The sequence below is a fragment of the Oncorhynchus gorbuscha genome, linkage group LG16 (genome assembly GCF_021184085.1).
Source record: "Oncorhynchus gorbuscha isolate QuinsamMale2020 ecotype Even-year linkage group LG16, OgorEven_v1.0, whole genome shotgun sequence".
NCBI lineage: Eukaryota > Metazoa > Chordata > Actinopteri > Salmoniformes > Salmonidae > Oncorhynchus > Oncorhynchus gorbuscha.
In genome coordinates this window covers 73,584,364-73,599,368 of record NC_060188.1, presented here as the reverse complement: position 1 = coordinate 73,599,368, position 15,005 = coordinate 73,584,364, and the positions used below count along the sequence as shown (strand labels likewise).

At 45.4% G+C, this 15,005-nt stretch overlaps 1 long non-coding RNA gene across 1 annotated transcript in view; it reads right to left on the bottom strand.

The window, feature by feature from the left end:
• LOC123998994 overlaps window positions 1–15,005 on the bottom strand; it is a 68,369-nt gene that overhangs the window by 39,484 nt on the left and 13,880 nt on the right. The gene's annotated exons all lie outside the window — the stretch shown is intronic.

The window sequence follows — 15,005 nt, the reverse complement described above, 5'->3', positions numbered from 1 at the left end:
CCCTCGGTTGCAACAAGCTACCGCATTCCAAACTGCCTCTGGTAGCAACATCAGCACAATAACTGTTCGTCGGGAGCTTCATGGAATGGGTCTCCTAGGTTGAGCAGCCGCACATAAGCATCAGATCACCATGTGCAATGCCAAGCCTCGGCTGGAGTGGTGTAAAGTTCGCCGCCATTGGACTCTGGAGCAGTGGAAACGCGTTCTCTGGGGTAATGAATCACGCTTCACTATCTGGCTGTCCGACAGATGAATCTGGGTTAGGCGGATGCCAGTATAACCCTACCTGCCCCAATGCATAGTGACAAGTGTAAAGTTTGGTGGAGGATTAATAATGGTCTGGGACTGTTTTTCATGGTTCGGGCTAGGCTCCTTAGTTCCACTGAAGGGAAATCTTAACCCTACAGCATAATGACATTCTAGACGATTATGTGCTTCCAATTTTTTGGCAACAGTTTCGGCCCTTTCCTGTTTCAGAATGACAATGCCCCTCTGTCAAAGTAGAGGTCTATACCGAAAGGGTGTGTCAAGATCAGTGTGGAAGAAATTGACTGGCCTGCACAGAGTCCTGACCTCAAGTCCATGAAGCACCTTTGGGATGAACTGGAACGCCGACTGCGAGCCAGGCCTAATCGCCAAACTTCAGTGCCTGACCTCACTAATGCTCTTGTGGCTGAATGGAAGCAAGTCCCCTCCAACATCTAGTGGAAAGCCTTCCCAGAAGAGTGGAGGCTTTTATAGCGGCAAAGGGTGGACCAACTCCATATTAATGCTTATTAATGCCCATGATTTTGGAATGAGATGTTCGACGAGCAGGTGCCCACAAACTTTTGGTCATGTTGTTTATACAAAGGATATGTCATGCTGAAACCCTCATATTAAACACTAATAGTAAAGTTGATGGTTTATATTTAGGACAATTTTTCACAGTTTTGTTATAATTTTTAATAGCAAAAATCGTAATTAAATAGTTTAATAGATTTTACATGTGATAAGGCCACACAGAGTGCCAGAGATTATTAGAGTCACCTGTGAAAATCTGAAGTACCCAAAAGGGCTACTCGATGTCTTAATATAGATTACATAAAATCTTTAAAAAATATAAAAATTCTGGTAGTTTACTGGTAAACTTAGAAAGTTTCCAATAATATACCCTCCCTTTGCAATGCTACAGCTGATACGTGTTTGAGTGTATGCACACATGTGTGCGTGCACCCAAGTCTGAGTGTGAACATGCTTGAGTGCCTCAATGTATTTGTGTGTCACCTAGCAGCTTACTTTTGTCATTTTGCATGCATTTTCAGAAACACACCCCACTGCATGTCACCTTTCTTTCTGGCACCCTCCTGCTGCCATGACAGAATCTCCTGTTTGATAAATCAATTTCTCAGGCTGATTTGTAGGAAATCACGCATGGTCACTTTCCTGCCAAACATCCCCTTTCCCCTTTGCCCCTCCTCCTACCTTTTTCTTGGGTAGCGTGAGCCACAGTGACATGGCCAGGCTGTAGAAGAGGAGCAGCCAGTTGGTTTTACTGATCAGCCATCTGTGGAAAAAACTGCTCTCTCCTGGTTCACATTCTCTCATGGAAGGCCAGATTCCTGGAATGCCTTGGCACCCATTGGCAGATTCTCGGCACCACAATCAATCTGTTCGCCTCTACTCACTTAACACAGTAATCGTTGCCAACACCAACAACTTACCAAAACTTTTCAAGTGTTTCTGAGTGAAGACTCAAAGAAAAGGGATGAGAAAAGTTGATTTCTATCTGACTCACATGATCACCCAACACCTTACATTTCTGTACCTACTCACCTCATTTTTCTGCTTGCTTGTGCCTCCTTTGCTCTGTTGAGTAGCTAGTCAGCTATCTAACTTGGTTTGTACTGTTTTTAGCATTTTTACGCTAGCTAGGGAAACTATAGTAGTTGATACAATGTTGCAAGTATGCTAGCAAGAGTGCAGGCCAGACCTTTATACAATGTTTCAAGTTCGTTAGCAAGAGTGTGAGCTCAAGACAGTAGAGAGATGATTGAAAGACAACTTGCAGTTTCTCAATGATTATAACGGTCACACCAACAGTGACAGAAGAGAGACACTGTACAGAAAATTAAAATATGTAATTTGGAAACAATACTAGTGGGAGACAAACATAGCGAAGCAGACAAGAGAATGTGATTAATTAATGTGCCTCTACAATATGTATGCACTTTAAATGGGAAAAGTGAAGTAGAAAGACAGCTAGAGAAATTAAGAGATACAGAGACAGGTAGAGAGAGGAGATGATCAGACAAAAGTTTTCTGAGTGCAGTAGTCTGTAGTCAGCACTCTGGGTCATCAGTAAACTGCAGTAATTAGAGCTGTATACTGGAGCACCTGGATGCTCCAGACAGACAGCAGGCCTACAGCCTGGGATGGAGATGCTGTAGTTCTGTAATACAGAAAAACCATGAACAATTCCACATAGTCAGGCAAAAGAGCAGGTGTTACACTGTCAATAGATATGCTTGAAGAGGGAGGAATGTGAGGAGTGATAGCAAGGTGTGACATAACAGTGCATGTGGTGACATGGTGCTGAGATAGTGGAGTGTGTACAGTATGGTTATGCGGACTGTGGTTTGTGTTGGGAGAGAGCCCAGTGATATGTGTGATGACATGATGGGGCAATTTAGAGAAGTGCTGTGTGAGATGGCACAGTGAGACATGAAGGTGTGTGGTTATATAGTAGTCCAATGAAGTGTCACTCCTATCTATCAGTGAGTGTCACTCCTATCTATCTTATAGAGAACAGTTTATCTCCCTTGGCAACTGCAGGTCTGCCCCAGCCCCTGTATCACAAGGTGTCCCACAAAGCTCAGTGTTAGGTCCTTTACTGTTTAATTTTTACATGCTATCCCTTGGTCAGATCCTCCGTCAATTTGGACTCACTGGATGGCACTATTATGCAGATGACACACAAATTTACAACCACACAAAACCCAACTCCATTCTGCCACCCCCCTCTGTTGTTGACTGTCTCTGTGAAAACTTGGATGAGCAATAACTTTGTAAATGAAACAACGACAAAACAGAGATCATGCTCATGGGCCCTGGACTCCCTCATTAAGAAACTGGGTCAACTGAATGTGACAATCGATGGCTGCACCATCCACCCCAACTCCACAGTCAGGAATCTTGGTGTTATATTTGACCCCACTTTGCCATTTGAACCCCACATCCAAAATATCACCAATTCAGACTTCTTCACCTCAAAAACATCTCGAACCTTCTCTCACTGACCGCACTGCTGAAACCCTAATTTAGCTACTGCAACACCATCCCCGCCAAAACACTGGACAGACTTCAACATATTCAAAATGCAGCTGCACGAGTCCTCACACACACCAGACCTTGGGACCCTCATCAAACTCCACTGGCTCCCAGTTCAATATAGGATCCTCTTCAAATTTATCATGCTCACCTTCAAAGCACTCAATGGACTGGCACCCATATACCTTCTTACTGACCTCATGCACTCCTACACTCCACCTACACCCCTACACTGAAAATCTATGGGAATCTATCGTAACATTGGTGATTTATACTTGAATAACTTAAAATAAATAGATTCATATTAGATTTTAATGTATTATATCTGTGTCCATCAGTGGAGGCTGCTGAGGGGAGGACGACTCATAATAATGGCTGAAATGGAGCAAATGGAATGGCATCAAACACATGGAAACCATGTGTTTAAAGTATTTGATACCATTCCACTAATTCCGCTTCAACAATTTCCACAAGCCTGTCCTCCACAATTAAGGTGCCACCAACCTCATGTGGTGTCCATATTGTCCATGCATTTCTTGCAGTAGACCATAGGAAAATAGAAAATACCCTTATTAATGAAAAAAATCATCTAACCAACCATGACAATAACTCCGCAACTCTTCCAACAATTGACTTTTTTCACAACTGCCACCAGTTTGACACCAAAACATTGACAACAAATATTGACATAGTTCAATAAATAATTCTGTAAATATATATATGTACAGTACCAGTCAAAAGTTTAGACACATCTACTCATTCAAGTTTTTTTTGTTATTTTAACTATTTAGAATATTAGTGAAGACATCAAAACTGAGAAATAACACATTAGTAGCCAAAAAAGTGTTAAACAAATCATATTTTATAGTTGAGATTCTTCAAAGTAGCCACCCTTGGCCTTGAGACAGCTTCACACACTCTTCACACACTCACACACTCATTCTCAAAACCAGCTTCATGAGGAACGCTTTTCCAACAGTTTTGAAGGAGTTCCCACATATGCTGCTTTTTCATCACTCTGCGGTCCAACTCATCCCAAACCATCTCAATTGGGTTGAGGTCGGATGATTGTGGAGGCCAGGTCATCTGATGCAGCACTCTGTCACTCTCCTTCTTGGTGAAATGGCCCTTACACAGCCTGGAGGTGTGTTGGGTCATTGTCCTGTTGAAAAGCAAATGAAAGTCCCACTAAGCACAAACCAGTTGGGATGGCATAACGCTGCAGAATGCTGTTGTAGCCATACTGATTAATTGTGCCTTGAATTCTAAATACATCATTGACAGTGTAACCTGAAAATCACCCACACACCATCACTGCCCCACTTTGCCTGTTTTGAGACACACATTTTTAGCCCCACCTTGCCTGTTTTGAGACACACATTTTTAGCCCCATATTGCCTGTTTTGAGACACACATTTTTAGCCCCACCTTGCCTGTTTTGAGACACATTTTTAGCCCTACCTTGCCTGTTTTGAGACACACATTTTTAGCCCCACATTGCCTGTTTTGAGACACACATTTTTAGCCCCACCTTGCCTGTTTTGAGACACATTTTTAGCCCTACCTTGCCTGTTTTGAGACCCACATTTTTAGCCCCACCTTGCCTGTTTTGAGACACACATTTTTTGCCCCACTTTGCCTGTTTTGAGACACACATTTTTAGCCCCACCCTGCCTGTTTTGAGACACACATTTTTTAGCCCCACATTGCCTGTTTTGAGACACACATTTTTAGCCCCACCTTGCCTGTTTTGAGACACATGTTTAGCCTGCCTGTTTTGCATGTTATTTTGGCATTAATACGACTCACATATCAGTTTGCAAACAATGTAAAAAAAATATATATCACTGAGTTAATGAAGCCGCATTTCTTTTGAGAAAGGAAGCTCCAAAATGCAGGTGTTTCAGCCTAGCTCAGTGCTTTCTGTGGTGGTGGAGCAAGCCAACAGAAAATAGGAGCATTGCGCCGGGATTGGCTCAGTGTTCTGTCACTCAGGGAGACACTACTTCACGGCCCAGTAGTAAGGGTAGACATCGAAAATTCAAGCCCTTTGGCTCCTGCCATAGAATTACATTAGCAGTGCCCTTCCAAGAAGGCTCAAGGTCATTGGCCACAGATGAAATGACGTCAAATCACATTATATGTACAGTAGCTATGATTGGACTGATCATGTCAACATCTTACTTTCAAAATCTTAGCTAGCAGTCATCATCTTGCATCAATTCAACAATCTACTGGCAAATATGTTTAATCCTTGTCAAATGCTCGCCTCCCTACCACTGAGGAAGTACAGCTCCCGCTCAGCCCAGTCAAAACTGTTCGCTGCCCTGGCCCCCCAATGGTGGAACAAACTCCCTCACGACGCCAGGACAGCGGAGTCAATCACCACCTTCCGGAGACACCTGAAACCCCACCTCTTTAAGGAATACCTAGGATAGGTTAAGTAATCCCTCTCACCCCACCCCCCCTAAGTTTTAGATGCACTATTGTTAAGTGACTGTCCCACTGGATGTCATAAGGTGAATGCACCAATTTGTAAGTCGCTCTGGATAAGAGCGTCTGCTAAATGACTTAAATGTAATGTAAATGTAAATGAAGAGAAATAATGAAGATAAATTATAGATTTGGAAGGAATCGGTGACAGTGGCTAACTGCAAGTATTGCAACTGGGAAGTCGGGAATAAACGAGCTCAGACTGGGAAGTACCTTTTAAACGGTCATCTAACTTGGATTTGTAAATCATGCCTCTTTCTCTTTCTTCAATGACATCATTTATGTTGCTGCATAAATTATTTCATTTGCCAGGGAGCTATATATACTGTAGCTAAGATAGTAATAGTAAGCGCATGTTGTGTGTGTAGTAAGCTGTTAATGTGCCTCACACTAATAATTTGGTCTTTTTTCACCTGTTAATTTTGCATACTGTTCTGACTTGGTGGTGCACGTAGTCTATAAAACCTGATTTAGAGAAATGTAATTGTAATGAATACAATGAGTGCTGGTTTCAAGCGCAGGGTGCAACAGGTGTTTATTAGTAAAGGACCACAGGAGGAGGCAGGTAGCTGGGTCCAGGGGCAGACAGAAGGTCATACACAGGTAACAGTACAGGCAGGGAAAAAGCTAATAACATATGAGGCTGAATGAAATGTTTCGCTGCCAGACAAGACTCCACTGATAGTGTAGCGGGTGTTGGGACTGCTGTTGGAACTCTGCTGTTGGGACAGTTTTATGAAGGCCCTAACAGTTTGTGGGCATCATTTGTCAGCGTTCTAGTGCAATTAATGTATTGTTTAGTGTTGTTGTTTTGGTGACTTTGCTGGCATGCAACCCACTTTTTTTTTTGCCCCACCAAGATTTACATGGCAAAATCTGCACTGATCACAATCCATACCAGGTCGCAGTTGTAAATGAGAACTTGTTCTCAACTGGCCTACCTGGTTAAATAAGGTGAAATAAAATTTAAAAAATACACATATTGCACACTAAAGACTCTTCACACAGGCTTACCCAGATTCTCTGTTGTCTTAACTTTTATCATCTGTCTAGTTCACTGTCATCGTGTTTAGTGTTCTCCATGGCTAGTCTGTCCATATATTTAGTGTACTTTTAGTTACTTACTTATTTAAAGGTGCAATATGCAGAAATTACTCCTCCATTTCTTAAAATTCTAATAGTTTGCCTAATTTTAGTTTATGTAAATTTACTTTGGGTGTTGTGAAAAGCCCTTACAACAAAATGTATTATTATTATTAGGAGACAGGTAAGGATTAAGTGGTTCCACATTTCCCCAGCATCTCATTACCATAATGAGTTTACCTGCCACCACTACCACCAGAGAGCCTGAATCATGCAAGCACTGTTACTCCACTACACAAACACACACGACAAGCATGTGTAACTGTTGTGCAATGGCTAGCTAGTTAGCGGGGTCCGCGCTAATAGCGTTTTAATCGGTGACGTCACTCGCTCTGAGACCTTGAAGTAGTTGTTCCCCAGGGCCGCAGCTTTTTTGGAGTGATGGGTAACGATGCTTCGAGGGTGGCTGTTGTCGATGCGTGCAGAGGGTCCCTGGTTCGAGCCCAGGTAGAGGCGAGGAGAGGGACGGAAGCTATACTGTTACACATGCACACCACATAGGCAAATGCCTACACACATACAGACACACAAAACAGATGTCTGCACACAGCAAGGCCTTGTCCATGCTGATATCTATCTAACATGTACATGTCTCACAATATCTCACAAGGTTAACATGCAGAATCCCACATCAGGTTTCAAATACTGTATATAATGGGATTTCTTGCTCTTTTATTAATGTACTGTATACTCTTGCATCAATCCTGGTTTAGGTGTTCTACATCCAGTTGCAGATTGAGTAAAACAGGGATGTGGATTATGTGACAGGGGGAAGCATCCCCTCTTACTCCCTAACAGATTGCCAATATCAGAGAGCAGGAATCCTCACTACACCACAGCAGGCAGATCACATGTAGGCACTGGGGCGTGAAGCATGGAGGAGAATCAGCTTTTTCACTCCAGTGCCCTCACTGTTCCCCTTCTCTCACCCTGGCTTGATCCTAAACCACAGCAGAGACCGATACATCCCAGCCCTTTAATATGGTAGAATGATCAGCAATCATAAGGTCAGGGGCCAGGACATATCAAGGATTTAGTTTCAATAAAAGCATATGAACTTTAGGAGATACATAGATGTGACACCCAGCAGAAAACATATCAGAACATTAAAACACCTATATCAGCAGATATTGAACAGAATGACGCCGGAGAGGATGGCTGAAGTTTTACGGGCTCCGAACCAATTGTGCTGTTTTTTTCGCATTGTTTGTAACTTGTTTTGTACATAATGTTGATGCTACCGTCTCTTATGACCGAAAAGAACTTCTGGATATCAGAACAGCGAATACTCACCTTGAACTGGATGAAGATTTTTTAATGAGTCGGACGCGAAGGATATAACGTTGCTCTCAGACAAGCCCAAATCCTTCTCATTAGCATGAAGAAAATAAGGAAATACAGGGGGCTGAGATCAGGGTGCCTTGTGAGAATTAGTCGGCAAGTGGGTAACACGCCTCTACCATCCGTTCTATTCGCCAACGTGCAATCACTGGAGAATAAACTGGTTGAGGTCCGTTTGATACTACCCTAACAATGGGACATTAAAAACTGTAATATCTTATTTTTAACCAAGTAATGGCTGAACGATGACACGGATAATAGGGGAAGGGGATACTTAGTCAGTTGTACAACTGAATGCATTCAACTGAAATGTGTCTTCTGCATTTAACCCAATTCCTCTGAATCAAAGAGGTGCGGGTGGCTACCATAATTGACATGTACGTCTTCGGCACCCGGGGAACAGTCTTCAGGGGCAGAATGACAGATTTTTACCTTGTCAGTTCAGGGATTCAATCCAGCAACCTTTCGGTTACTGGCCCAATGCCCTAACCACTAGGCTACCTGCATATATAGTTGGCTGGGTTTTTCTGTGTATCGGCGGAAAAGGACAGCTACGTCTGTTAAGATGAGGGATGGGGGTGTGTCTATTTTTCAATAACAGCTGGTGCGCAATGTCTAATATTAAGGTAGTCTCAGCGTACTGCTCGCCTGAGGTAGAGTACCTCATGATAACCTGTAGACCACACTATCTACCAAGAGAGTTTTCATCTATAGTTTGACACTGGCACTAAAGACCGCACTCAATGAGCTGTATAAGGCCATATGCCATATGCAAACAAGACTTTAATGCAGGAAATCTTAAATCTGCTCTACCTCATTTCTAGCAGCATGTCACTTTACTCCACACACAGAGATGCGTACAAAGCTCTCCCTCGCCCTCCATTTTGAAAATCTGACCATAATTCTATCCTTCTGGTTCCTTCTGGTTCCTGCTTACAAGCAAAAATGAAAGCAGGAAGTACCCATGACTCATTCAATATGGAGGTGGTCAGATGACGTGGATGCTACAGTTAGGGTTTGTTCTTTGGTCCTTGTAAATCATTGGCTCATTGGTGAAATTAGCATTATGACAATATCTTTAATTAAATAATTCAAAAACATTTATTAATGCAATTGCAGACAGAAGTTGACAATCAGGAACATAGCAAGCTTGTTTCCGAGTAAGTTTTGCATCAAAGAAAGGGTCCCATGTTATTTTATCAAACCCGAAATCCAGCCCTCGTGATGTCACTACCTACGTCATCATCTTTTACTCATGAGACCAAAACCATAACTACAAAGCTATATAAACAAGGCTTTTAGTGTGTTATCTAAAAGCTTAGCAGTAAATGTCCAAGTTGATTTATAGTGGAATGTCTGAGTAGTCTTATCTCCTACACTCCCCTGCAGAGTTCTGTCTCAGTCACACATTTCTCAGAGGGGTCTGATTATAAGAGAGAGAGAGAACTAGAAAACAACTGTGGAACAATATTAAAACCTCATAATGTATTTGTTAATCTGTAGTCTAGGACCCTATAAATGGGTCTTATAACCCCTCCCCTACTATTAATACACCATAGGCATAATCAATTATTCTAATAATCATTTGGTACAGCCCGAATCATGACCCCTAGGTGAACTTCTAACACTACACTACAGGACTGTTTTCCTTGCACAGACTGGAAAATGTTCCTGGATTCATCCAATGACATTGAAGAGTATACCAACGCAGTTACCAGCTTCATCAATAAGTGGATCGACGACGTCATCCCCACTGTGACCGAACGTACTTATACCAACCAGAAGCCATGGATTACAGGCAACGTCCGTGCATACCCTCACCCAACAGATAGGCAATGCATCAATACAATCCAACACGTCCTCCACTGGAACCCAGCATCTCTCCTCCGGAACATGCCCCTTCCAGTCCACGAGGTACTGAAGGCCCCTCGCCCGACATTTTGAATCCAGTATGGAATGAATGGAGTAAGCCGGGGGCCCCTCGATGTCCAGAGGGGGTGGAGGAACCTCCCGCACCTCAGACTCCTGGAGTGGGCCAGCACAGGCCTGAGGAGAGACACATGGAACGAGGGGTTAATGTGGTAATCGGGGGGAAGCTGTAACCTGTAACATAACCTGTCCCCTGGTGCGAACACCGGGGCCTCACTGCGGTGTCGGTCTGCAAGGTTAGTGCAGGAGTGACGGAGCGAGATCTGGGCCATCTCTGCCCAGGGCATGAATGTCGCCCACTCCCCCGGCCGGTCCTGGCAATAAGACCTCAGAAACTCCCCACATCCTGGTTAACTTTCTCCACCTGCCCGTTACTCTCAGGGTGAAAACCTGAGGTAAGGCTGACCGAGAACCCCAGACATTTCATGAATGCCTTCCAGAACCTTGACGTGAACTGGGGACCCCGATCAGACACTATATCCTCAGGAACCCCGTAGTGCCGGAAGACGTGTGTAAACAGGGCCTCCGCAGTTTGTAGGGCCATAGGGAGACCGGGAAAAGGGAGATGACAGAACTTAGAAAAATTATCCACAACGACCAGGATCGTGGTGTTACAATGTGAAGATGGAAGATCGGTTAGGAAATCCACCGACAGGTACCATGTGAAGGTGGAAGATCAGTTAGGAAATCCACCGACAGGTGCGACCACGGCCGTTGTGGAACGGGTAAGGGTTGTAACTTACCTCTGGGCAGGTGTCTAGGAGCCTTGCACTGGCCACACACCGAGCAGGAGGAAACATAAACCCTCACGTCCTTAGCTAAAGTGGGCCACCAGTACTTCCCACTAAGAAAGCGCACCGTCCAACCGATCCCAGGATGACCAGAGGAGGGTGACGTGTGGGCCCAATAGATCAGCCGGTCGCAGACAGCAGACGGAACGCACAGACGCCCAGCTGGACACTGAGGGGGAGCAGGCTCTGCACGTGACTCCCCCTCAATGTCCGCGTCCAGCTCCCACACTACCGGCGCCACCAAACAAGGGGAGTATGGGAGTGGGATCCATGGGCCAGTCCTCCGTGTCATACAGCCAGGACAATGCATCTGCCTTAATATTCTGGGAGCCTGGTCTGTTAGAATGGGTAAACACAAAACGGGTGAAAAACATGGCCTACCTTGCCTGGCGAGGATTCAGTCTCCTCGCCACCCGGGTGTACTCCAGATTGCAGTGGTCAGTCCAGATGAGAAAAGGGTGTCTAGCCCCCTCAAGCCAATGTCTCCACGCCTTCAGGTCCTTGATGACAGCCAACAACTCCCGGTCCCCCACGTCATAGTTTCGCACCGCCGGGCTGAGCTTCTTCGAGAAGAAGGCACTAGGGTGGAGCTTCGGTGGCGTAACCGAGCGCTGAGAGAGCACAGCTCCTATCCCAGCCTCGGAAGCGTCCAACTCCACTATGAACACCAAAGAATGATCCGGAAGGGCCAGCATGGGAGCCGAGGTCAACAAAGCCCTCATGTGACTGAAAGCCCTGTCCGCCTCCGTCTACTGCAAGCGCAACGGGCCCCCCTTCAGCAGTGAAGAAATGGGAGCCGCTACCTTACCAAAACCCCGGATTAACATCCGGTAGTTGTTGGCAAACCCTAAGAATTGCTACCGTGGTGGGAGTCGGCCAATTACGCACGGCTGCAATGCGGTTACTCTCCATCTCCACCCCTGAGGAGGAAATGCCCAAAGGAGCGGTGACCTCCCTAATTAACACTGACCCTAATGATCGACTATCTAAGGCGTGAACGGGGAAGGGCACATCCACGGGAACAATGGGGATCCCTAAACTATGAGCTAACGCTCTATCAATGAAATTCCCAGCCGAGCCTGAATCTACGAGGGCCTTACGCTGGAAAGGCGGGGAAAACTCAGAAAAAGTTCCAGACACAAACATATGTGCAACAGAGGACTATGGGTGAGAATGGTGCCAGCTCACCTGGGTTGATGCCAGAGCGCCCTGCCTGCTGCCTCTATTCCCAGAGGAACCAACCCGGCACCGACCAGCAGTGTGACCTCTGCGGCCACAGATGGTGCACGAGCGGAAACCCCCTCCGGTCTCCCTGTGCACAGCCCCTCCCAGTTCCATGGGTATCGGAGAGGGGTTGCGGGAGGATGGAATCACCAGACCCCGATCTAGACGTCCGCGAGTAGCCAGCAGGTTGCCCAGCCGCATGGACAGGTCCACCAGCTGGTCGAAAGTGAGGGTGGTGTCTCTGCAGGCTAGTTCCAGACGGACGTCCTCGCACAAACTGCAGCGGTAGTGGTCGATCAGGGCCCCGTTGTTCCATCCCGCGCCGGCAGCCAGGGTTCTAAACTCCATGGAAAACACCAGGGCGCTCCTCATCTCCTGCCTCAGATGGTAGAGGCGCTCACCAGCCGCTCTGCCCTCGGGCGGGTGGTTGAAGTCTGCCTGGATACGGAGGGTGAACTCCTCAAAATGGTCCAACGCCACATCTTCCTCTCTCCACACGACGTTGGCCCACTCAAGGGCTTTCCCGGTGAGGCACGAGATGAGGGCGGACATACTCTCATGGTCCGATGGAGCTGGGTGGACCGTGGCCAGAAAGAGGTTTAGTTGAAGGAGGAACCCCTGGCAGTTGGCAGCACTCCCGTCGTACTCCTGTGGCAAGGAGAGACGGATCCCACTGGGCTCAGGCGGGAAAGGGGCGCTCAGGAAAGACCCTGGTTATGCTGGTGGAGGCACTGGAAGAACTCCCTGTCTCTCCCAGCGTTCCATTGTCTGGACAACGCGATCCCATGGCGGCACATAGATGGTGAAGCATAACCGCATGCTCCTGGAAGCGCTCCTCCAACTCAATAATGGCCGAGGTACCTTCTCCTGCTGACTCCATAGGGGGTCGGAGATTCTGTAATGGGTGCATGTTGGTGGCAGGGACGTTAGGGGCAGGAGAATCTAACATGGTATAAACGGAGTTGTTTAATCAGTGCTTCACAAAACTCCAAAACCAAAATGACAAAATAATAAAAAGTGTGTACAAAACCCGTCGCGCACCAATACATAATACACAAACATACAATCAAAAATTATTCGACAAGGACATGATGGGAAACAAAGGGTTAAATACACAACATGTAATTGATGGGATTAGAACCAGGTGTGAAGGAAGACAAAACCAATGGAAAATGAAAAATGGATCAGTGATGGCTAGAAGGTCGGTGACGTTGACCGCCGAACACCGCCCGAACAAGGAGAGGGACCAACTTCAGCGGAAGTAGTGACACACGGAGGTGTGCTGTATATCATGAATAGCTATTGCATGAAGGCTATTGAAGGGTTGGATGTAGACCCCATACCTTTTAATGGGTTAATAACTTATTAACAAACTGTGAAGTCTCCTTATGAGACTTGTGTGTGTGTGTGTGTGTGTGTGTGTGTGTGTGTGTGTGTGTGTGTGTGTGTGTGTGTGTGTGTGTGTGTGTGTGTGTGTGTGTGTGTGTGTGTGTGTGTGTGTGTGTGTGTGTGTGTGTGTGTGTGTGTGTGTGTGTGTGTGTGTGTGTGTGTGTGTTAAAACCTGTTTTGATGCCTTTAGAAGGGCAGAACCGCCTAAGTTCACGCTCTTCATGTTTGGGTCCCACCGTGGCTGGCTGAGGTTCTGAGAAGACGACTGGTTTTCTGAGAATACAAAGCCACCGCAGGCCTGATGGAATTAACACCTGTCAGAAGATGCTTAAAGACTCGCCTGTTGTGGTGATAGGTTTAAGGCGAAATTCCAAGTATAAACACCGATTGTTATGATTATTGTAAGACTTGGTGATAGGTTGAGGGGGTGAAATTCCAAGTTTAAACGCCGATTGTTATGATTATTGTGGGACTTGGTGATAGGTTTAGGGCAAAATTCCAAGTATAAACGCCGATTGTTGTGATAAAGTTAAGGGTTTGATAAGGTATTCTGTAATTTTTCTATGTATTTTGTATATTTAAAACTGAAGGTAACCTATTCTGGACTCAACAGAAGGCTAGCTGCTAAAAGAAACAGTTAACAAAGATCAAAGAGTCTGCCTCTGTCAAGACAGAGAAGTTTCCTCTAGAATGCTATACGCCACCATATGCTCCACCACACCCTCCCTACTGTAGAGATAGGTTTAAAGGAATTTATCCACTACTCCCAAACAAACTAGTAGCTCCAGGCGATAATTCTTCTCCACCACCGGGTAGAATGTATCAAGAACTTGGAGAAATATGGAATGATGCCAAGACATAATCGAAAACCTCTCTATCCTAGAGTTACCATGGCAAAGGACCCCATGGCAGCTCAAGAAAAGAAGGTGCCGAGAGAAATGGATAAAGCTGTTGACAAAATTACACGACATTGCGATGATGAAGACAGATAAAAGGATAAGTGGTAGCAATTTAACAAAGGAAGAGAAGTGGAGATAAGACTAGAGAGAGCGGAAAGTGAAGAAAGAGCAAGAAGTGAACAATAGATAAGACAGTGGGAAGAAAAGAAGAGAGAGGAGAGAGAACGTGAACAATTGAAAGAACATGAAAGTGGAGCTGAAATTGAAGAAGAATGTGAGTTTCCCGATAGTCTGAAGGACTCTCATGCACGTGCTGCTGGTTCATGGAGTATGCAACAGCAGCTAGATCGCTCGAGGGCAACACTAAGGCACTTATCAAACATGGTGCAAAGTGAGGTAGCAATATTACAGGATGAATTTAACTTATTATGGCTGGGGGGGCAGTATTGAGTAGCTTTGATGAATAAGGTGCCCAGAGTAAACTGCC